We start from the raw sequence: 24,573 nt of genomic DNA, 5'->3' as shown, positions 1-24,573 counted from the left end.
TTCAAAATGTTTCAAATATATCTTTAAAAATAACATCAACATAGTTCAGGGAAGCCAATTCCCATTGACTTGGTTACAGCTGCCTTGATTGTGTTCTGAGTTGAGATGGATCCTGAGGTCAACTCCAGGTGCAGTGGGAAAAAGTCCAGGGGTTAATGCATTGCATCATCTGTGCATATAGTCAAATCACATCATAAGCACATTTAATTCGCCCAAATCGACCACTAAGGTTCTATAAAAATGAAAGCAGAGACAGAGCAATTTTAGGAGTTCTACACATTCTAACACTCAGTAGACACATGCCCTGGAGTGAACGGATGATGGGCTCTCACCCACCCTCATGCGTCTCCTGGTGTGAGCATCTCACCACACTAAGTGGGATTTTGCTGTTTCAAAAAGATAACAAGTATTTTCAAACAGCAGACCCTCAAATATGAATCCAAATATTTCATCCACACTGTTCTGTTTTAACACTGAAAAACATTTTTGAAAGGCTTGAGGTTTCCAACTTGGCACCTTCCTAAGAGATTTTCAAGGCTAATTTTGTTTATGTGCAATTTTGTAAGGAGCCCATTCCTTTAGAACTCATCACTCACACGGGACATAAATCTAGAGTACTTACCATCCTGGTAGAGCGGATGAGCACTGGGCTGGATTTACACCTGCCAGCTCTGCCATTTACTACATCTCCAGTAAATTAGCAGCTTCCTAAGGCCTCACTGCAGACAGAAATAAGTAGCCCCAGGTAAACCCCAGAGCCAAGTGTTGGGAAAATACTTCAGCTGTGTTCTTCCAGGTTCCCAAGTTTTGTCTTTCACTCCATCTCCTACTAGCCGAGCCACCTTGGTCAAGTCAGTAACCTTTCTGATCTGTTTCCTTATCTTTAAAATGGGGCCAATAATCCACCACAAGTGGCTTCAAAGAACAAATCCAACAAGATAATGTGGGAAAAAGTATTTTTAATTTTAAAATCACTCTAAAAACAGTTTTGCTTTGCTTGTAAGTGGTTTTCTATTTGTGTTTTTAAGTTGCTATTGTGTATCAGAATGCAGAGCTGATCCTGTCATTCTCTATCTAAAATCCTTCTGCTATAGACTGTTTATAACCCTCCAAAATCCACATATTTTAGCCCTAACTCTCAAAGTGATAGTACTTGGAGATGGGACCTTTGGGAAGTAATTAGGTTTAGATAAGTTCATGAGGGTAGGACTACCATGATGGGATTAGTACCCTTATAAGAAGAGGGAACTACTCAAGACCTCTCTCCCTCTCTCACTCTCTTTCTCTCCCCACCCCCTATCTTTCTCCACACCAAGGAAAGACCATGTAAAGATATATCCATGGAAAGGGACCTCACCAAGAACTCAACCATGCTGGCACCCTGATTGTACACTTCCAGCACCCAAAACTATGAAAAATAAATGTTGTTTAAACCCCCAGTCCATGGCATTTTTTGTGACAGCTCAAGTAGACTAAGTCACCTTCACTGACCGCCTGGGTCCTCAGGGAAGAGAGTATCTTCCAGCCTTACATGCCAGGTTCTTCATAAGCTGGCCTTTGTCTACCACCCCCTGCCCATTCAACACATACAAACACATCTGTAACTTCAATTTCCCTCACAGACCATGCTTCAAATAATTCTTTTCCATTGTGTATGTTATTTCCTCCTTTGGTGAATGATTCAAACTTCAGGAATCAACTCAAAATTAATTTCTCTGTGAGGCTGAATCAATTATTCTGTTGTCTTTCTTATGCCCATGTGTGCTGTGGTGCTTGTCGCATCGCATTGTAATTGGGTATTTAAATACCTTTACCCTCAATTGACCTTGGGAAGTATGAGGAGCTCTTTCTTATTCCCTTAATTAATGTCAACCTTCAGACTAGAGCTCAATAAATTGATGGGTGGATGAATTAATGAATGAAGGAAGGATCCATTTTCAAGTCAGAGGTTCATGGCTGTCTCCAGACAGTTCTGAAAGTGAAGAAAATAGTAGTAGTAGCAATGTGACTACTTTGGAGATGTCTACCACATTTCCCTCAAAAACTTGAAATTCTTTTTCCCCATCCACCTAACCTGACTACTAAGCTTCCTTTATGCCCTCACTAAGGAAGAGCAAACTTGGAAAATCCCACTGAAGCACCTCTTTGCAAAGAGAAGGATTGAAATATCTCACAGTACCGATTAAGTTGGATCACCAAGTATTTTTTATTTAGTGCCATTTAAAAACTATCTATTCAACTTACAGTTAACATGATAGCCAATGTAAACTCTTCTGATATCTTCTTAAAATATGAACAAAGATACTGAAAAAAAAAGAAACCTTACAACCAATAAAACTAAGAGAACTTTACAGGAAAGTAGATGGAAGTGTATTAGGGAAAAATACCTAGCCAATCTTTGCCATATGATATATTGGGACTCTGTACCACATAAAACAAAGACTTTTTACTTTTATTAATTAATTTATTTATTTATTTTGTGGGTTTTTTGTATATATTTTTTTATTGGAGTTCAATATGCCAACATATAGCATAACACCCAGTGCTCACAAAGACTTTTTAATTTAGTCTCTGACTCAAACTTAGAAACCAAGGTCTATACCAAGCATCAATGTGAGGAGCCATTCCTTGGTGCTGATCTTGAGTTTTGACCAAAAAACTACTGCCTGATCAATTGCTCCCTCCTACTGGCCACCAACTTAAACCCTGCATTTTTCTACATCTCTTTGGCAAGAACTCTTAGGGACCACTCATTACAAGTTCAGAGAAGCTAGGAAATCTACATTTTCATGTATTCCATCCATTCAGCTTATCAGGGAACAAGGCAAATAAATAGCAAAAGGAAAAGATGCCTTCTAGGTTATTACCAGAGTTTGGCAGTTAGACTAGAGGTTGTATACACAAACCTAGCTGATAACTTTGGGTCTGGGAAAGTGAAGATTTGAGATTTTGCCTCAAATAGACAAAGAACAGGGAAAGTGCTATTGGAAATATCTAACAAAAGAATAATACAAATTTTAATTTGTTTGAAGATGAATAAAGGAAAATAATTCAAAGTAAGATAATTACTTAGCAAGAGAAATGGAACAGCATCTAAGACACAGTGGAAGAACATACCTCTGAAAAATGATCACCTCCGGGCATCAGAAGAAAATGTCCAGAAATCTGTATTCTCAGTAGAATGCAACAAGTCATTACCTCTTATGAAACAGAATGAAAAGAAGCTGAGATTTCAAAGACAATTGAATGAAAAGCAGAAATGGATAAAATATAGAAATGATTACCAACCTTTCAGAGTTATAATGGACCAGACCTGAGTGGATTATAAAAATCACCTTTTAAGGCATTTTGAGTTCTCAAGAAAAGGAAATCTACAAGAGAGGGAGATGGAGAAAGCAAGAACAACTTGAGAGAAGGTGCACTGAGGACTATAAGGACAGGATTGCTTTATAATTAAGTTCCTTTATCATTAAAATCAAGAGACTAAACTTGTAGCCCTATGCTAATTGAGGAAAATGAATCTGATGACCTATTAAACCGAGGTCCTCCAAAGACACTGAAGAGGTCATAGGTCGCTAATGCTCCTTGCTTCCTAGTAAAAGTAAGCACAAATCCTCTGGATTATAATAACCCATCAGATGTTCTTAGTATTCCCATCCATTAGGTTCAACCAAATATGAACTCACAATACAAAATTTCATCCAAACCCACAAGAAAACAAGGTACCATGATTAAGAATCATCAGAAATAAAATGCAACACATCACAATATCTGAGGGAAACTACAAAACTTTAAAGAAATAAATCAAAGAAGAACTAACTAAATGGAGAGATAGTTTATATTCATGGATAAGAAGACTCAATATTGTCAAGATGTCAATTTCTCCCAGCTTGATCTATAGAGTCAATACAATTCCAACCAAGATCCCAGCAAGTTGTTTTGTATCAGTAAATTGATTCTAAGGAATATTACACTACTTGACTTTAAGACTTAATATAAAAGTACAGTAATCAAGACAGTGTGATATTCAGTGTGAAAGAATAGACAAATAGCTCAATGGAGCAGAGTATAGAGTTTGAAATTAGACCCACACAAATATAGTCAACTGATCTCTGACAATGGAAAATAACAAAAATGTTGCTAGAAAAATTGCACATCCATGAAAAAAGAAAGAAGAAAGAAAGAAAGAAAGAAACTAACAGAGACCTTACATCTTTCAAATATCAAGAATAAAATGAAGAATCTTATAAAAAAATATAGTCAAGGAAAATAAAATAGCTTTCCTAAAAAAAAGATAGCAAGCTATTCTCAGAATTTACCTATCTTAAACTTAAATGCCAAAGGCAATGGAATAATAGCAACAAAGTTTTGAGGAAAAAAAGACTTACTGCCTGAAAACTCTATGCTGGTTGTTGCTTACGTGTAATAGCAATAGAAAATATTCTTGGATATACAAGGACGCAAAAAATATACCACTCACAGTCTTTTTGAAGGAAATAAAAACGAATTAAAGACAAAACAGCTGACAGGAATAAATGAATAAAAATAACTCAACACTGAAGAAAGTATTCTGTAAAAAAACTGGTAAATACTGAAATTATTAAGATAAAGATTAATTTTTTAAAGATTTTATTTATTTATTCATGAGAGACACAGAGAGAGAGAGAGAGAGAGAGACAGAGACACAAGCAGAGGGAGAAGCAGGCTCCATGCAGGGAACCCGATGTGGGACTCAATCCCAGGACTCCAGGATCATGCCCTGGGTCAAAGGCAGGTGCTAAACCACTAAGCCACCCAGACATCCCAAGACAAAGATTTAAATGAAAACACCTGCTATCAATGAAATAACAAAAAAAGGGAAATGTCAAAAATAATTATCAAAAGAAAATATATATAACATAAAATGATAGTAAATACACAGTAATTTACTAGTCTAAATATTACATATTAAATTAACACATACTCTCAGTAAGAGAATGATTGAGGGAAGTAAATTATGCTAATTTGTAAATAATATATTAGAAGGTATTAGGTAATATTGATGATATTTTGATAATACTAGACAATTGATATTTGGTTGACATTGATAAAGACAGGGGGTAATTATATCCTTTTAACTAAAGGTAATCACTTAGAGAAGAAAACAAAAGAAACATTGATGTATTTACCAAAAATAAAACAAGGATATATATTTCTAAAGTACAAAAATGGCCCTAAAAATAAGATGAAAGAAGTAGAAGAAAACTTTTCTGTGATAGTAATAAATAACAATAGGATAAACTCACCTACTGAAATTCAAAGACATTCAGAATGAATTTTAAAGAGTCCAATTATAAATTATCTACAAGACATACATTTAAAATGACACAGATAGTTTAAAAATAAAAAGATGAACAAAGATATACCAGACTAATGTGAACAAAAAGAAAACAGAGACCAGAAGATTAATATTAAAGTAGAACTCAAAGCAATATTCAATAAACAAGATAAAAAGGTCCATATTTAATTGATAAAGGGCAAAATGCACAAGGCAGATAAAGTAACATAAAATGTCTATGTTTTGAATAATGTAGCACCAAATTACATGAAAAAAAAACTATTAGAAATACCAGAAGTTGATAGAAACACATTAGAAGCATGAGATTTCTTAATACATATTTTTGGGACCTGATAGAGATAATAGGAATATAGAAGAATATAGATAATGTGATTAAGAAAATTGATTTAACTTTTTCATTAAACCCGGCAGTTTATACAGAATATATCTTTTCTTCCAGTGTCCATGAACATTTATGAAAGTTGACCATATAACAGGCCCTAAAGAAAAACTCAAAAATTTACTCAGAAGCAAAAGCTATTATCTTCATTCTCTGGTAGACACTATTATAAGATTAGAAAGCCAGTGCAGATGCACACATATACCAAATCAACTGGAAAATGCTATCCTAAATCATTATGGAGCTAAAGAGGAAATCAAACATATACCTAGAGAAAGCTTGGATAAGAAGGGGGACAGACCATGTCTCCCATTAAAAGATTCAACATTATAAAAAGCAAAATGCACACTTCTCCATCAAGCTTAATTTACAAATTTTAATGTCATTCTAACAAAATCCCAGTCAGTATTTTTATTTGGAGAAATAATTCTAGAAACTATATAAATGGTGAATTGATGAGCTTTTTTATAGTAAAAAAAGATTTCGAAAAATAATAATTGGAGAAAAACTAGCATTGGAAATTATTAACATAAAGGATAAAGCTAAAACATTAGAAAAGGTACTGATACAAACGAAAATTTTACCTAGAAGTCTAAAAATATACAATATCTCAATATAGTTACATAATGCTTCAAATCAATAGGGAATCAGTATTATTATTATTATTATTATTATTATTATTATTAGGTGCTTGGATAATTGGTCAACAGGGAAAAATTTAAAAACCCACATCCCATCATTAAAAATAATACCCAGGTGACAATAGAGTATGAACTAAAATAACAAAATACTATTTAATAGTTAGGGCAACCTGCCTTGGGGAAAACTGATAATGCATATCAGTTTAAAAATGTCTATCATCTTTTACCCAGAAATTCAACTTTAACTATTCAGAATTTGCACAATGGAAAATAACAAAAATGTGAATAAAATTAAACTAATAGAGATATTTACTGTAGCATTAATAATAATATGAAAATTAACTGTAGTGTTCATAACAAAGGAACTATTTGAGTACTGTGTATGCAACCATTAATAATGTTATAAATAATAATTTGAGAAAATATGATCTGAAAAAGCTATATTGCATTGTTGCTTCTGTATAGATCTATATGATTTTCTACATAGACATATATGGTATCTGAGAAAAAAATAGTTTTACATCTTTCTTCATAATATGGCTATTTTTATTGCTTTTTCTTGCCTTATTGCACTGGTTAGGCCCTAATGTTGAATAGAACTATTGAAAGTTAGCATCCTTGCCTTGTGCCTGATCTTAGGAGGAAAAGATTTAGTATTTCACCACTAAGTATGAATTAGCTGTCTGAATTTTGTAAATACCCTTTATCAGGTTGAATAAGTTGCTCCTATTCCTAGTTTGTAGAGTTTTTATTAGGAATAGTACTGAATTATATCAAATATTTTTTCTGCCTGTGTTGAGATGATCATATGCTTTTGCCTTTTTTAGTTTCTTAATATTGTGATTTATATTGATTAAGTTTTAAAGTGAAACAAACTTGTGTTCCTGGAATTAACTTAACCATAGTAGATTATGGTTTAGAATAATCTAAATATGAAGAGCATAATATATATACTCTTCATAATTTTTTTAAATTTTTATTTATTTATTCATGAGAGACACAGAAAGAGAGAGAGAGGCAGAGACACAGGCAGAGGGAGAAGCAGGCTCCACGCAGGGAGCCCGATGTGGGACTCAACACCACCCCCCCCACTCCCCCCCCACCCCCCCCACTCCCCCCCCACCCTCCCCACTCCCCCCCCCACCCCCCCACTCCCCCCACCACCCCCACCCCCACCCCCGGGTCTCCAGGATCACGCCCTGGGCCAAAGGCAGACGCTTAACCAGTGAGCCACTCAGGCGGCCCCATAAGTTGTTTGACTTGGCTTCTAAAATTTGGTTAAGAACTTTTTCATCTATGTGTATAGGATATTGATCTATATAATACTTTACTCTGGCTTTGGTATCAAATAAATGTTAGCCCTATGGAAAGAATAAGAAAGTAGTCCCTCTCTCTTCTAATTATCTGAAAGAGTTTGTGTAAACAGTATTTCTTCTTTAAATATTTGGTGGAATTCACCAGTGAAGCCACTTCATCTTTCTGTATGGAAAGTTTACAATTACAATTTATATTTATTTCATATATAAAAAATTTTTCAGGTTATCTATTTCTTCTTGAATATGTATTAGTAATTTCTCTTTTTAGGAATTTACCATTTTAACTAAGCTGTTGAGTTTACTGGCATAAAGTTGATTCTAATAATCCCTTATTATCCTTTTAATAAGTGCAAAATCTTTTGTGATATCACCTTTCTCATTCTTCATATTCATTTTTTATGCCTTCTCTATTTCCTAATCTGATTAGTTTATTGATTTTATTGATGTTTTATTAGAAACAACTTAAAAAGTTGTTATTGATTTTCCTTATTTTTTGTTTTCTAGTTTATTGATTTCCATTCTGATCTTTATTATTTTCTTTTTCATGATTACTCTGCATTTAATTTGCTTCTCTTTTTCTAGTATCTCATGGTGAAATATGAGATCATTAATTTGAGACCTTCCTTTTATTCTAAAAAAGCATTTAGTATTTTAACTTTGTTTTGATAGCATTCTACATATTTTGACATGCTGTGTTTATATTTTCATTCAAAATACTTTCTAATTTTTTACTATTCTTTTTACTCATATGTTATTTGCAAGTGTGTCATTTTAATTTCTAAGTATTTGGGAATTTTTCCAAAGATCTTTCTGTTACTGGTTTTTTTTCTTTCTTTCTTTCTTTTTTTTTCTTTTTTTTTTACGATTTTATTTATTCATGAGAGACACAGAGAGAGAGGCAGAGACACAAGCAGAGGGAGAAGCAGGCTCCATGCACGGAGCCTGATGTGGGACTCAATCTCAGGTCTCCAGGATCATGCTCTGGGCTGAAGGCGGCTCTAAACCGCTGAGCCACCCAGACTGCCCTGTTACTGGTATCTAATTTAATTCCACTGTGGTTAAAGAATATATATTGTACTATTTGAATTTTTAAAAATATCTTGAGGTCCAGAAATGACCTATCTTGATAAAAACCTCCTAAACATGTGCCTTGTACTTTTGTTAGTATTCTAGGTCAATTTAGTATGTTGTTTGTCTTCTACATTTTTACTGATTTTCTATTTGTCCTATCAATTATTAATAAAAGGATGTTGAAGTCTCCAAGTAGAATTGTAGACTTAATCTATTTTTTTACTGTTGTTTTATATATCTTGAAGCTTTGTTATTAGGTGCATAAGGATTTAGAATTGTAATGTCTGCTTAATGGACTAATCCTTTATCATTATGAATGATATAAATGACCTTTTTATCACTATATTTTCTCTCAACCCTACTTTGTCTGATATTAATAGAACCACTCCAAATTTCTTTTCATTCATTTTAGCATGGTGTATAGTTCATCCTTTTACTATTCATGTCTCTGTATTTAATGTTGGCTTTTTATATGTAGAGTATACGGAGTTGGACTTTGCTTTTATCTAACCTGACAATTTCTGCATTTTACTTGGGCTCTTTAGACCATTTACATTATATGTGATTATTGATAGGGTTGGCTTTTAATCAACATCTTGCTTTTTGTTTCTGTTTGTTCTATCTAATCTTTGTTCCCCCTTTCCTGCCTTCTGTCTTACTGAGTAGCTTCTATAATTCTATCTTATCTCACTTGCTGGTTTATTAGCTATAAGTAAGGCCTTTCGGTGGCTGTTTTAGGCTTAAAATAATACATTAAATAATACATTTTTAATTTATCACTCTTCTCAAATAATATTATATCAGTTAATGTATGGTATTAAAACGTATAGCAGCACTGGGTGTTATACTATATGTTGGCAAATTGAATTTAAATAAAAGTAAAAACAACATACAAAAGTATAATTATATTTCTCCCCTCCCTATCTTTGTGCCACTTTTGTCACATATTGATATTAACATAAGTCCAAAAAATACCCAACATATTATTTTTGCTCTACACAATTACTTATCTTAAAAGATATTTAAACATTATGAAAAAAGGCAAGATTTATCCTTATAGTTACAATTTCCAGTATCCTTAATTTCATTGTGTAGACCTGGATATTCATTGGCATCTGTTTCCTTCTGCCTAAAGTTTCCCTTAACATTTCTCGTAGTGCAGGTCTTCCAATAATGAATTCCTCCAGTTTTATATATATCTGAAAATTTCCTTACATTACCTACATTTTTGAAAGGTATTTTTATTTGGTATAGAATCCTAGATTAACAGTTTTCCCCCTGAGTACTGTAAAAGTATTGCTTCACTATCTTCTGATTTACATCATTTCCCATGAGAAGTCTACTATCATCTTTATTCCTCAGTATATAATGTGTCTTTTTTTTCTTGCCTACTTTTAATATTGTCACTTTACAACTAGTTTTAACCAATTTGCTTATATGCCTTGCTCTAGTTTTCTTTATGTGTCTTACATCAGGGCTTCACAGAGCTTCTTGAAACTATGGGTTTATAGTTTTCACCAAATTTGTAAAATTTGGGGCTATTATATCTTCAAATATTTTTATATCTCCATCCCCCTCACCTCTGTTCTACTTTGTGGATTCCACTTACACATATATTAGACAGCTTAAAATTGTCCCACAGCTCACTGGTATTCTGTTTATTTTTTCAGTCTTTTCTGTGTGTTTCATTTAAGTAGTTCCTATTATGACCTTTTCATAAATCTTTTTTCTATAGTGTCTAATCTAGTTTGTTGCTTATTTCCAACATTATATTTTTGTCTCTACAAGTTTCACTTTGATCTTTTAAAAATATTTCATGTCTTTAATGAAAATTCTCACTTTTTCTTCTAGCTTCTTGAATATATAAAATACATACAATATAGTATGTTAGCACTTCTATCTCCCAATTTATCATCTGTGTCCTTTCTAAGTCAGTTTATATTGATTAATTTTTCTCATCATTGTGGCTTCTTTTCCTGACCAGTAATTTTTTATTGGGCATTAGACATTGTCAATTTTACATCATTGGATGTTGCATATTTTTGTATTTCTTTGCTCTAAGATACAGAGATGCAGTTACATTAATAGAAATAGTTGTAACCTCCTGGGTCTTGCTTTACACTTTGTTAAGAAGGACTAGGCAAAAAAAAAAAAAAAAAGGACTAGGCCCATGTTTGGTCTAGGTATAATTTTTTCCCATTAATGGAGCAAAGACCTTTTAATTACTCTACTCAATGCTCAGTGAATTGAGTAATGTTTTCCGTGTTTCTGGTGGGAACAAGACTATACTTGACCCTGTCTGAGTTTGGTATTTGCTCATTCTGCTCTTTTGGACCATTCTCTCTCCTCTTCAATAGTTTCCTCATCACATGTGCTGAAGGGTCATGAGTGAGCTATTGTAGATATTCAGAGCACCTTATTGATCTACTGATCTATCTATCTCTTTCTCTCTATTACTACTCTCCCCTCCTGCAAGTTTCCCTGGCCTAGCTTCCTAGGCATTCCCAACACCTACCTCCAAATCCACAAGTCAAGAAACTGGAGTTCCATGTCATTTCCCCCTCCTCATGCTGCTGCCTAAAATCTCTCTAGGTAGTAAGCTGTGGAAATCGTAGAGATTACACTTTTTGTTTCCCATCTCTCAGGGTTCACTGTCCTTTGTTGTCAGAAGTCCAAAGACTTGAAAGCTGTGGTTTAATTTATATACATATATACATATGGATGCGTGTGTATATATGTAATACATATGTATACATAAGTGCATATGGGGGTATACACATGTATTCTTTTTTTTTTTCATTTATTTCACATAAGTCAGAGCCCTGTTTTTCTATCTTGCTAAAAGCAGAGATCCTGATTGATACCATTTTATTCTTTAAGAGATAGAAGCACTTTAGAAGCCCGTTCTAAGGAACTTTTTGCTAAAGCTATTTTATATCAGAGTGTCTGAGAGAGATAAACACAGAAAAAGAGATATTCTGAGTAAAAACATGTTTCCTAGTATATAAATTAGGACTACATAAAACAAAAAAAAAAAAAACAAATTAAGTATAAAAACTAAGGAAGTCTGTGTAGTAAAAGACGACATCCAAAAAGCTAATATCCAAGTGAAACTAGTCAGACAGAAAAAGACGAATGCTGTATGCTCTTATTTATATGTGGAACCTTAAAAAAAAAACTGTATTCATTGATACAGAAAATAGATTGGTGTTTTCCAGAAGCAAGGACTTGAGAATGGCAATGGGTGAAGGTAGTCAAAGATACAAAATTTCAGTTATAAGATGAGTAAATCCTGGGGATAGAATGCACAGCATGGTGACTACAGTTACAAATACTGTATTATATATTTGAAACTTGCTAAGAGAACAGATCTTAAAAGTTCTCATCACAAAAAAATAAATTATAACCATGTAAGATGATAGAGGTTAACTAAACTTGCCACTTACTGTGGTAATCATTTCACAATGTGTGTGTGTGTGTGTGTGTGTGTGTACTCTGTTGTACACCTTTGAACTAATACAGTGTTATATGTCAATTATATCTCAGTAAAGCTGGGGGAAATTTTACCTACATGAAAAAGAGAAAGATTTGCAGTAGCAGTTTTGTTATCTTCAATTAAAGAATTATTTGACTTTTTTTTAAAGAAAGAAAAGAAACATACTTAAAATGAAACAATAACAAAAGCTTTGAAATAAAGACATGGAAAAAAGATACACCGAGAAATAATAAATGAAGCTAATGTAGTGGTATTTTTAAGTATCAAACATTTAATGAGGCAAAGAGAAACATTTGATATTTAGAAAATAAGCAATCTCCAAGAAGATCATAAACAAAATAGCTTGGAATGTGTAAAGGAAACAGAATTACAAGAATAAATTGATAAATTCACAATTGTGGTGAGTGATTTTACATCTCTTCCCCTCAAAAATTGATGGGACAATCCCATAAAATATTATGATATAAAAATGTAAAATATATTTATGAAGAAAAATCTCACACCCAAGAGAATAACTATTTTCAAGTACATAAAAAGATTCATAAAAAATGACCATATATTAGACCAGAAAAGATATCTCCTCAAAAAAAGGTTAATAGATATCAAAATGGAAGAAAATATTTGCAATGTGTAAATCTGAAAAGATAGTTTATAACTACAGCTTCACTGTCTTATATGGTAGCCATTATCCACAAATGGCTAATGAACACTTGAAATGTGGCTAGTCCAAATTGAGGGATACTGTAAGTATGAAATACAAACTGGACTTTGAAGCCTTATTATGAAAAAAACACTGTTTGTTTACATGTTGAAATAATTTTTTAGATATGTTAGGTTAAATAAAATAGATTATTAAAAATAATTTCACTGGTTTATTTTGATTCCCTTAATGTGACTAGTGGAAGATTTTTTTTTTTACTAGTGGAAGATTATGTGGCTCACATTATATTTCAATTAAATAATAAATCTAGAATATACAAGGAACTCTTAAAAATCAATAAGGAAAAGACAGCAACAGTAACCTCAACAGAAAAAAAGGCAAGAGATACAAACAGGCCGTGTACAGACAGGAAATCCAAAATAATCTAAAATAAGCATATGAAGATCTACTCAAAATAATTAAGAATGAGAGAAATGCAAATTAAAACAGCAATGGAAAATACAGATTGGCAAGCATAAAATGAATAATGCCAAGAATTGTTGAGGATTTGGAGAAGCAAGTATCCTTATTACTGCTGGTGAGAATGCAGTTGGGTGCAGCCATTCTTTTTTTCTTTTTTAAAGATTTCATTTATTTATTCATGAGAGACACAGAGAGAGAGAGAAAGAGAGAGAGGAGAGACGGGCAGAGGGAGAAGCAGACTCCATGCAGGGAGCCTAACGTGGGACTCAATCCTGGGACTCCAGGATCACACCCCAGGCCGAAGGCGGCAGCAAACCGCTGAGCCACTGGGGTTGCCCAGGGTGCAGCCATTCTGAAGAATAAAATTAAAGAGATGCATATGCTATAACCCAGAAATACCACTCCAATGTCTATATCCCAAAGTAATTCTTATGCAGCTACAAAGGGGCATAAGTATAAGGATACTTGTTGCAATGTTATTTATGGTGACCAAGAGATGGAGGCAACCTCAGTGTCTATCATTGAGAAAAAGACATAAAATATGTGATGGATATTCTCCAGACAGTACTATGTAGTAGTTGAAAGCAATAGATTATATTTGCACAGAGCAATGCATATGGGTCTTGAAAACAGAGTAGGTGGTGTGAAATGTATGAAATAAATTTCCATGTATATCATATGTTTTGTCATATATTATATATAATACACACATAAAACAATACCTTTTGTGGGAACATACCCTAAGATAAAGTTACACATTATTTCTATTATAATAGAGCTGTCAGTGGGGGATATAAATGGGGGAAATGAAGAATAAGAACATAATTTAAAAATAATAAGAGTAAGTAAATAGATATATGCCTGCAAATTCATATACATACAACTCTGGGATGATAATGTATCTTGAACTGGGGATTTAATAAATTCAACCCTCTACACCTTTGGTTGAAAAAATTGGGACAAACTGTTGCATCTATTCTAGGACAAGAATAAATGCTAAATTTGAGCATCTTACTTATTGAAATTTCCTGTCATTCAAGGGAAGAAGGGAAATACAGTTACCAATCTGGGCAATATCAAAATAAACACAACTGTTTCTGAGGTGAGACAAACTATGTCTTAGCATAAACTCCCATAATAATATCCATCTTAGACTAGCATTAATGATTTTTACACTATGTTCAGAGGATATCTTCAACAAATGACTATGTAGAGAAATGTGAGGTAGTGGGTAAGAAGGAGGTGGAGAAAGAAAAGCAGAGGGAGAAGGAAGACCCAGCTGTAGGGCTTCCAGCTTCCATTTCAACCGTATTGACCTATTTTAAGGCATTAAGCTTCCACATAAGGTTTTATTTGAAGAAAATATCTTGTGGTTAAAAAAGAATATATGCCATTTTCCTAGGCCTTTGTATAAGATATTGAACAATATAATGAACAGAATCTTCAACCGGAGTTATACAAAAGTTGCAGAGTATTCTTCATATCACTGTGTCTGTTACCAACACTGGATGGGAACTGAAGACATCATATTAGATCACTGTTCTCTGAAAAGACACTTCTATGGGAAGCTAAAGTAATATAGTACAGAGTGTGTCTCTCTAGTAATAGAACTCACTAAAGAGTTAATTTAGAAAATTGGGAATTTACAGTTAATGATCTGTAGGCTAATTCTCCAAGGTCTTTGGCAGGCTGCTTCCAGAGGATTTAACAGGTAAACATTCCAAGTAAACAGATATGTTCAATTGTTGACTAAAAGGGAGCCATTTATTTTAAAGAAAATTGAAGTGTTATTAAACAAAAAGAGCCTGATTTGTGGTTACCAAATAAGGATTCCTCTAGCTCCCCTCCAATACACCAACATGCATGCACACAAACATGTGAATCTACACACACCTGCATGAGAGTGGTTTGCAGAAACACGTAAAGGTAGGATCAGACTTCCACAGAGAGCAGCTTTCCATCTGCACAAGTACTTGAATAGTGGCTCAACTGAAGTCCTATGCAACACTCTCAAAAAAAGAAAAATGAGTTTTTCATCGGAGATTTTAAGATCAGTCATAACCAATCTACTTGACTACTTTTTATATATACATTTTTTATTAGAGTTCAATTTGCCAACATATAGCATAACACCCAGTGCTCATCCCGCCAAGTGCCCCCCTCAGTGCCCGTCACTTAGTCACCCCAACTCCCTGCCCACCTCCCTTTCCACTACCCCTTGTTTGCTTCCCAGAGTTAGGTGTCTCTCATGTTTTGTCACCCTCATTGATATTTTCTATTAAAGACCCCTATATATTGCTCTAATTTTTCTTATAGAATATCAGAGAACAGGATATCAGACCCTAGGATGGGATCCAGGACCTTGGACTAGATTCAGGGGCAAAAAATATTGGCTTACAAGTTGACAAACATGGACTCAACGAAGATTGAAAATTAGCTCATGGACTTCCAGGTTTTGGTAACAGTGGAATAGCTAAAATTGAACTAACCTCTGTGCCAATGACAATTATAAACCTGGGACAATATTTTTTAAAGATGTAACTATTTGAAGGACTGGAGAGTGACACAAAGCAGGAAGAAACTAGAGTCTCAGCGCTCTAAAGGCTGAAAGTTCGATATCAAGGTATGATCAGGACTGGGTATTTCCCAGAGCTATGAGAAAAATTCTGGTCCATGAGTCTCCCCTAGCTTATGGTGGTTTGCTGGTAATCTTTGGCATTTCTTCACTTAAGGATACATCACCCCAATCTCTGCTTCATCTTTATGAGGAGCTCTCCCTATGTATGTGTGTGTGTGTGTGTCAAAATTTCCCCCTTTTGGGGGACATGAGTCATATTAGACTAAGAACCACCTTACGACTGCATTTCAACTTGATTATCTCTGTAAAGACCCTATATCTAAATAGGGTCACATTCTGACATACTGCAAGTCTTTAACATATGAATTTTGAGAGACACATTCAACCCATAGCAGTAATAATTGCATTTAAGTAGCTTTTCTCTTGAAGACAGACCACAGTCCACATGGCACATAAAAAAATAGAACTCAAGAAAGAAACGACATTGAAGTGTGAGGCTGTCAAAATGGCTAGAAATTGAGAAGAAAAATCCCAGAAAAGAGTGAGCCACCAAAGAGAGAGCCACAAAGTGCTTATAAAAACTGCCCTCAAAATCTTAGCTGACTTCTGAACTGCTCATGCATTGAGTGATCAGAAATCTATAACTGGTAAGCTAGAAGAGATATGAAGATTGTCCTAGTTCAGACTAAAACAAAAATACCATACACTGAGTGGCTTAAACAACAGAAACTTATATAACATAGTACATGCAGCTGGAGGTAGATTTGGTTTCTGGTGAGAGCACTCTTCCTGCTTTGTAGACCCCTTCTCACTGTGTTCTCATATGGCAGAGAAAAAGCTCTAGTCTCTTCCTCTTTGTATAAGGACACTAACCCCATTCATGAAGGCTTCATTCTCATGACTTAATTACCTCCCAACAGCCCCACCTTTAAATGCCATTACCTTAAGTATTAGGGCTTCAATTTAGGAATCTGATAGGGACACAACATTCATTCCTGAACAAAGATATTCCCGGAGCTACCTCATGCTGAGGAGACAGAGTTTATGGCTCAAACACTAAATTTAGAGATCTTTGGCAAACCCCAGAAATCTATTTAAGCCCCACAAGGGTCATACCTTGGACTAGAGGCTACATTTGAGCCCCAAACAGGGAAAAACTGAAATAGAGACATCTGAGAGAACCTAAAGTTATATCTTCACAAGTTGAAGTGGTCTGCTAGTGATTAACTCATTTATAGAGCAAATTTAACACTCATCAGTATAAGAAAACAGACTCCAGAGTCTCTAGAATATATCATCCATAATATGCAATAAATAATAAAATATTATTGGATATGCAATAATATTGGAAAATGTGACACATAACAAGTAAAATAGTCAATAGAAATAGACCCTCAGACAACATAGCTCTGAAGTAACTATGAGAAAGAGAAGGGGCTAAGATAAGATGAGTAGTGGCATTTGCTTTGGGTGTTAAATTTAATGAATTGTCCAGAAAGTCAGTAATCAAAGTAATATAATGCAGTATTATAACAAGTCAAAACTAATGCAGAAGAAATCCATAATGTATAAAATGTCAAAAATTTAAATAAAAGCATAATTAATAATAATGCCATGTTGAGTCTTGCTGGAACCTGAAGAAAAGGAAAAAATCCAACATGTTTTACTTAAAATTTTTGTCAGAAAAAAGTTATAAAATATCAGGCAAAATTTTTCTAAATCTGAGAAAACTTTAGCACAAAGTACTAAAACTTTCAGCAAAACCCATACAGAACAAATACAAAGACAATCTCACTGAGGTATATCATAATTTAATTGTTAAAAACAGACCAACAAACCAACAAAGACGTAAAAAAAAATCTGTAAAGCAGCCAGAAAAAAAGACACAGGTCTTTTGCAAACAGGTCAACAGTAATAGGAATAGTGGCTTACTGCTTATCAGAAAAAAATGGAGAACAGAAAACATAAGAGTATCTTTAAAGTGCTGAAAGGTATAAAAAGCAAAAAAAAACTTTAACAGAGATTCCATATCCAGTAAAAAATGTCCTTCAATACAGAAGATAAATAAAGACATTTTCAGATCATTGAAAGCAGAATGAATCCATCACCAAGAGGCCCATACCACAAGAAATGTGAAAGGTGACTATTTTGGCTGACAAGTGACACCAGTTGGAAATTTAGATCTATGCGAAGGAATAAGGAGCACTAGAAGTCATGATTTTATGGGTAAATTTCTTCATTATTTTTAGTGTCTTTTTAAGAAAATTGAATAAAGTAATAATGTATTGTGAGGGTTATAAAAATATGTAGAATTAAATATATAACAGCAGTAGAACAAAGAACACTAAAGGTAAATGGAATTACACTTTTTATAAGATCCTTACATTAAACAAAGTATAGTATAGTATCAATTTCAGTTAGACTGTGATTAACTTAAGGATGCATATTATAATTCCTAGACAACAGACTTTTTTAGAAATACAAAAATATAAAAATGTGTAGGCTATAAAGCAAACAGAATATAAAGTAAAACATTTTAAAAATACTTTATTATCTCAAAGGGAAGAAGCAGAAGAAGAGCAAAGGAAAAGAACAGAGAGGAAAAAAAGTTTTAAATAACAAATGACAAATGAGAGCTCTCAGTGGCCATATAAATAGTGGTTTGAGACAGACTAGAGTTTGAAACTCGACTTTACCATTTGACATTTGAGTCACCTTGATAAAGTGTCTGAACCTCTCTAAGAAGTTTCCTTATCTGTAAATAATAGTACCTGTCTGCCAGAATTATTGTACAAAGTTTGTTTAGATTATGCACATAAACCCTTTATCACAATGCCTGACCTTTAATGAACCAACAATAAATAAACAGTGGAATCAGCACAAAGGAATTCAGCCCAAAAATGAAAAATATGAAAGATGACAGGTGGAAGTTCTATCTATCAGACCCCACTGGGATGTTGATAGCTCAGTGACACCTTCATTGATTCCTCCATGAAGAAATAATCTACCCATCCTCAGAGCTCCCAAAGAATTTTATAAATCATGCTATGAGAGCACTTATCAAATTGAATTATACTTATTTCCTTTAACTAATCTTTTTATTTTGAGAGAATTGTAAATTCACATACAGTTGTATGCACCTGTTCCATGAGTATGCTCTCCTTCAGCGCTAACATCACAACATCACAACCAGAATGTTGATTCAATCAAGATATAGAACATTTCTATCACAAGATCTCTCATGTTGCCCTTGTTTGGACACATCCACTTCCCACCACCTCCCTTAGGCCCTGGCAACCACTAATCTGTCCTCCATTTCTATAATTTTGTCATTTCCATAATGTTATAAAATGAAATTATACAGTATATAATCTTTTTGAGTCTGGCTTTTGTCATGTGGGGTTCACCCAACATCTTCAATCTCCAGGATTCAAATTTTACCAAATTTAGGAAGTTTTCAGACTTGATCTCCTCGAAAACTTTTCAGCCCCATATACTTTCTTCTAATCTTCTGGGATTTCAGTAAACAAATGTTACAGCTCTTGTCAGAGTCCCACCATCCCTGACACTGTTCATTCTTTTTCTATGTATTCTTTCTCTGCTGTTCAAACCGGATAAATTGTATTGTTCTACCTTCCTCTGACACTATTCTGGAAGGAGAAGGGGAGGCACTGCCTCTTTACTGCTAGGGGGAGGGAGAAGTCCAGGTTCCCCACCCAGAGACTCGGGTGGAAAGGCTTGCAGTTATTCAGGGCAGGGCTGGGAGTTTGGGCTCTTGACTTAGCTTCCACTGAAACCACCCTGGCTAGGAGAGTGCATAGAAGCACCTCTTTAATTCTCTCTAGGTGGTCTTTCCTGGCATCACAAAGAGGGAGTGACATTGTGACCCCTGGGTGGTGATGAAAGCTCTCACTGTTCACTAGGTCCAGCCTACACCACCCGAGGAGAGCCAGTGACCCTCATTCTAGTTTGGCAAGAGTGGGAGTCTAGGCTCCCCACTCAGCTTTTGCTGGTGGTGATGGGCTACACTCTCTTCCGTGCTGTTTGCCTGGAGTTCTGAAGTCATTGTCTAACGATTTCTTTCCTGGGCCTTTGACTAAAGAGAGGCTTTTATGGGGGCTTCTTTGTGTCTCTGTGCCTATTGTCCTGCCTGGGCTGCAGTTTTTTTCACCTCCAAGTGTGGGATATACCAGATAATAAGAAGACCCAGGGAATTCACTACTGGCTTTTCTTAGGTCCCGGGAGCCCTTAAACAGGGTGCCTTCTTTCCTCAACCTTTCAAAGTCTACTTATGTTTTTTTCTTGTATAATATCCAGGATTTTTCATTGTGCTTAACAGGACGAATAGGAGGAAGTACATCTGTTCCTCCTTCCCAGAAGTGCCAGTACTGAATTGCAATTTGGTTTTTACAGTTTTCTCGTCCAGTGGAATGATTTGAGGGCAAGGAACAAACTTGATTCATTTCGGTTTCCTCGGCACCTAGCTCAGAGTGTGTGTCCCATACACGCTGTTAAATGAATGTGTGAATGAATCAGTGCCTAAGGGTCCGTGAATCATCCTTTGCAGTGCCAAGATCTCTGTGCTATGCCTTACAGCCTTTCAAACACTGAAACTGGAAGTTCTTACCTGTGTGCCTGCAGCTGGAGCTCTGAGATGTCCTCGTGCAATGCCAAGGGCTTATATTCTGGTTTGACTGTGTGCTGCCTTAACGACCCACCATGAGGAAAGCGGACCAGAGACAAGGAAAGAACAAAAGCCATAGTTCTAAAGTGTAAGGAGGGCATGTACTCTAGCAGAAAGCTCCCCAAGGAAGAAAATACCAGAAAGCCTTTAGAAACATTATGCCCAGATGTTTTCATATCATCTCTCCATTTGCTGTTGCCTGGAAAGCTGCTAGGTTAGAGTCAGAGAAAACAAAGCAGGGAACCTTTGGGGATTTCCCAAATTGAAACAAAATTGCATCTCATTAAGATGTGCACACACACTCACACACACAGCATACTCGAGTTGTGGGTTACATGAATTCCCACATCACTGGGTAATTTATTCAGTTCCTATTCCCGCGCTATTGAGACGCACGGAAATACAAACCAGCAAACATAAATAATGAACAGCTTTAGTGCCTTAATCAATCATAAACATTGTGTTAAGCCCCTCAAGAGAGGCTTGTAATGAAACCCTCCATTCATAATTTGGGGTGCCCAGACCATGTCTAGGGACATGGTCTGGGCATGTAGACCAGCCTTACCCACTCTGTGATATTATTCAAAGGGGTTAATCCCAAGCTGGGCTTGCTTTTTAACCAAGACCTGTCAGCCTCATGTCCCCTTTCTTCCAAAGGAACAGATATGATTAAATCAGCCTTATACAACAGAAATATAATGTAAATCACATAGGAAATTATAAAATTTCTACTAGTCCCAATACAAAAAATAAAAAGAAATCTATGAAATTAATTTTCATAATCTATTTTATTTAACTCAATATCTCCAAAATGCTATCATTTCCTATGTAACCAATAGTTTTTAAAATTATTAATGAGTTGTTTACATTTTTTGTACTAAGCCTTTGAAATCTAGTGTGTGTTTCACATTTACGGCACATCTCAATTTGGACTAACACATTTCAAGTGTTCAATAACCACATGTGACTAGTGGCTACCATTTTAAATAGTACAGATCAAAACCGTGAGTGAACAAATAAATGAGTGAATAAAAGGCTCTGAGGCCACCGTCCATCCCCATATGCCCATCACCCATGCTGGCTGGAGATGGCTAGCCAAGAGCTAGAGACTTATAGTTATGATCAGTGGGAAAATGTCCTGCCTTAATGCTTGTGCACCAATGTACCCCATTCCAGGGTTCTTTCACACACTCCTTTTGGTCCTCATTATGCCCCATGAAGGTGGTAGGAGTCTACAGGAATCAGGACCTCGGGCCTAGCAGACAGCCCACTCCCACCCTGCTGGCCGCTCAGCAACAGGCCAACAGATAGTGTGCCAGGGCCACCACAATGAGAAACTTCTGCTAAAACCCTCCCCTCTCAGTTCTCCCTGGCTGTCAGGTGCTGCTGTATCTTTTACTTCCTTGGAGAGTGGCCTCTGGCCATGTTTGTGTTCCAAAGGCAGGCAGTCCCACAGAGGTGCTATGGAGGAACTAGCTGCCTTCCTGGAACAGGTAAAGATTCCCAACCCTACACTGTAAGCTGCACTATACAGTTCATCAAGGACTCTTTCACACACATCTCTAATCCCTCCACACTCAGGGCCAGGCCAGCACAGCTGGGGCTCAGACCAGAGGGCTGATTCCAGGATGGAGTCTCAGAGCCTAGGATGGACTCAGATAGGATGTTTTACCTAGAGCACAGGCAAAAACCAAAGTGTGAGTGTACACACACAGGTCATGAGGCCCCAAAATCACATTTGTAAGAAACCAGAAAGCTGAGGTGGTTGGATTATAACAATTCATACTACTCATCTCAATGCTCTGGTACCCTGGCTTCTTTCAGGGTACCTATGGAACAAGATAGGTTTAGAAAGGAAGGCAACACCTGGTCAGCCAGGTAGGCTTAGGAAGTAAAACTAATCCTAGAAATTCCATAGAGACAGAAAGCCGCTTAGTGATTGCCAGGGTCCAGGGGAAGGGGAACATGGTGAGGGAATGCTTAAAACATGTAAGCCTTCCTTTTGGGGTGATAAAAATATTCCAGAACTAGATAGTAATGATGGTTGCACAACATTGTGAATGTACTAAATGCCATTCAATTGTACACTTTAGTAATGGTTAAAATTCATGTGTTATATGAATTTTACCACAATAAGAACAATTAGGGCTAGAACTTAAATTCAAGGCTTATGACCAAGTCCTGCTCTCAGGGCCAGGCCCACACAGCCCAGCACAGACCCTGGATGCCTGCCATGCCCACAGAGTGGGACACTCAACTAACAGGGAAACCACCTGGCCATAGAAACTGCAAATTGGCCACTGTTGAGTCTGGAAGATTTGATGCAACCAATCTCTGACAAGAGAACAAGAAGCTTGTTCAAGGGATGGAGTCTGTAAGTACCTAAACTCCACTCCTCGGCTTATTAGGGAACTTTAATCTTTGAAACCTATAAACCCTTCTTGATGTTATTTATATGATCAGTGTGTGCAATATCTCTTGAGGATAAAGAGTTGCATAAATTTATACTACTCACTGGGCAGAGCGGAATTCCCGTTAGTTCTCCTAAAATTCCCTCCTGTCAAGTTTTATGGGGCTGGAGGAGAAGGAGGGATTTAGGTCTAAGATGTCAGGATTTCAACATACACTCTCTCTTTCATGATCAGCTAACCTTTCATCTCACCCTCTATCAAACCTGATCTTTCCAGATTTAAGAACCCTAATTGCTCCCACATCCCTTTTGATCATTTTTGTAGCCTTTCCATCAGCTTTTACTATTTGTCCTCTTTCTCTCTGAAAAGGGAGTGATTAGAATCTCCTGAAATACTAGAACGCACAGAAGAAGCAGCATCTACCATTATTGAATCTTCTGCACACTTGGTTCATCAGATCCCCCCATGAATTTAGCATCAGCATCTGCTCCTAGGCTTACAGGCCAGCAGGCCCTGCACAGCCCAGCTCCCACCTTCCTCACCAGCCTGTTCTCATACTACCCTGCTCCTCGATCTCAATGCTCTGGTACCCTGGCTTCTTTCAAGTGCATCAAGATTCTTTGAACCTCAGAGCTCTTGTACATGCTCCCCATTTAACAGGAGAGAAGCTGTGCCTATTACAGAGAAAGCACTCCATACATATCTGTTGAGTGATGACTCAAAGCTTAATCACCTGCTAGGCACTGGGAATTCAGAGATGAACAAAACACAATATCTGCTCTCAAGAAACTCTCAGTCTAGCGGGAAAAGACAGAAAAGTAAAGCAATGAATACACTTATAAGCAACAGCTGCCTTCAACGCTAAGAAGGAAGCACAGCAGAGTCGAGGAATACAAAAGGAGATCATGTAAACTAGGTGAGGGGGTACCAAGAAAGTCTTCTCAGAGGAGAAACATTTGACATGAGCTTGAAAGGATGAGTAGGAGTTGTCCAGTGGTAGAGAGGACCCCCTTCCCATCAGATCAAACCACATGAGCAGAGGAACTGAGCAACGAGAGATCTGTGGGTGACTGGATCTGAGATAAGTGGCAAAAGATGAGCCGAGGAGGCAGGTAATACAGGAGTTCAAGCCGCCAACTCTTTTCAGAGCCTTCCCTAAGCCCAACACCCAAACAAGGACTAATGGGAACATGGGACAATCTTCCAAAAGCATTGAACGCACAAATAGAGCTGGTGCTATTAGTGCTAGATACTTACATGCTCTTAGTGTGGAGCACAAAGGCCTTTATCATGCAGGTCATAATGGCAGTCAACATCAAACACCCATTCATTGGAGACTGGTAGGGTACAGGCATGAACACACAGTGGAGAGGAAAAAGAATATCTCAGAGCAACTTAGACTTTTACATATACTTCCGTATCCCAGCATCGTACACACTCACACCACACAGGACAGTTGCCGCCTCAGGTTTCACTTCAAGGGGACTGGCAGCCGCCTGCTGAGGGCAGCAGAAAGCCACAATCACCCCTCCCCCA

General features: G+C 36.1%; 1 long non-coding RNA gene across 10 annotated transcripts; it reads right to left on the bottom strand.

Moving 5' to 3' along the window:
• Positions 1-24,573, bottom strand: LOC111092460. 10 transcript variants are annotated; one of them, XR_005378252.1, is made up of 5 exons: positions 24,295-24,573; positions 20,570-20,647; positions 15,258-15,361; positions 623-719; positions 1-232 (listed from the first exon to the last, which is right to left on the bottom strand). It is a non-coding gene; the product is annotated as an uncharacterized LOC111092460 (long non-coding RNA). The 10 variants fall into 10 exon arrangements; XR_005378244.1 differs by lacking the exon at positions 20,570-20,647 and adding an exon at positions 1,815-1,972 and having other exon boundaries at positions 15,258-15,371; XR_005378245.1 differs by lacking the exon at positions 20,570-20,647 and adding an exon at positions 1,815-1,972.

This window comes from Canis lupus, chromosome 25 (assembly GCF_011100685.1).
Source record: "Canis lupus familiaris isolate Mischka breed German Shepherd chromosome 25, alternate assembly UU_Cfam_GSD_1.0, whole genome shotgun sequence".
NCBI classification, from domain to species: Eukaryota; Metazoa; Chordata; class Mammalia; order Carnivora; family Canidae; genus Canis; species Canis lupus.
This window is presented reverse-complemented; position numbering and strand designations above follow the sequence as displayed.